Source organism: Microtus ochrogaster, chromosome 1 (assembly GCF_000317375.1).
Source record: "Microtus ochrogaster isolate Prairie Vole_2 chromosome 1, MicOch1.0, whole genome shotgun sequence".
NCBI lineage: Eukaryota > Metazoa > Chordata > Mammalia > Rodentia > Cricetidae > Microtus > Microtus ochrogaster.
Genome location: NC_022009.1, coordinates 124,691,781 through 124,692,955, shown reverse-complemented (window position 1 = coordinate 124,692,955; position 1,175 = coordinate 124,691,781).

The window sequence follows — 1,175 nt, the reverse complement described above, 5'->3', positions numbered from 1 at the left end:
AAAACACCAATGTACATAAAATATAAATATTTAAAAATTAAATAAATATGAAGAGAACATTGTAGCACTCAAAATTAATTTTGTAAGTTAATCAGAAAATACACTGCTACATTTTCTGGCTGTGTGGCGCCTGCCAGCCACATTCTCAATGCAGTTCTTTCTGATATGAAGGTAGCAGCTTTGGTGCTTGCTCTAGAGAGCAGAGGATGAGATGAAAAGACCCACATTGGCCAACTTTCTCTTGTTCCTCTAGACTTTCCTCTCTGCTCCGCTGTGATGGTTAATGTTGGCTGGTAGGTTGGCTTATTAGAGATGCTTAGAAAATTGGCAAGGCATACTCGTGGGCATGCCAGGAGGGTGTTTCCAGAGAAGACTGGCATGCAGAGAGCTGAGTATAGAAGACCCACCCTGAAGGCAGTGGTACCACCCAACAGGCATGTAGTAGAATCACATTTTTTGTGAGGATGAATAATATTAATAATTATTATTAATAATTTCCTTGTAAGAATATAAAGTATAAACTGCATTGTGTTGATCCGTTAAGCTGCTGTTGGATACTCGTGGTATTCTGTTTTAATTTTTGTGAATGCTACTCTGTGAGATTAGTATACATCATATGTGTCCTTTCCCAAGGTCAAAAGTCCTGTCCATCCTTCCCTGTACAGCCACCCTTTGTTGCTTCCTGTGCTGCCCGCATGGCGGGAACCGAAACCAAGCAAAGGACGTCAGGATTGAACACGCATCTTAATTCCCCAGTACATCCCTGCCAGCCCAGGGTGACCCTATCCTGTTTACCCCTCTTTCTTGGATCTCAGACAGACCTCCACATGTAGTGCACCACACCCGTCTGCGCTCTATGAGCCACCATACAGTTCGTGAACCGGGCAAGGGCATGGAGATTGAAACACACAAAAACTCACAGACAGAGACACGGGTCATCCTTGATGCCAGAATGCCCCCAAGAAAGCCCCCTTTATTGTGTCCAGGAGCAGCTTATATAGGGATAGCCATGCCCCAGCCAAACACACCAGAAACCATTCCCCTGCCATCAGGAACTCCTGAGGGTCTCGTGCTCAGAGCATCTGTAGGCACTCACATCAGGGGAAAACAAGCTGTTTACAAGAAATTCAGGATCTGGGGGTTCACAGCTCCCAACAACTTCAGTAAGCACTCCT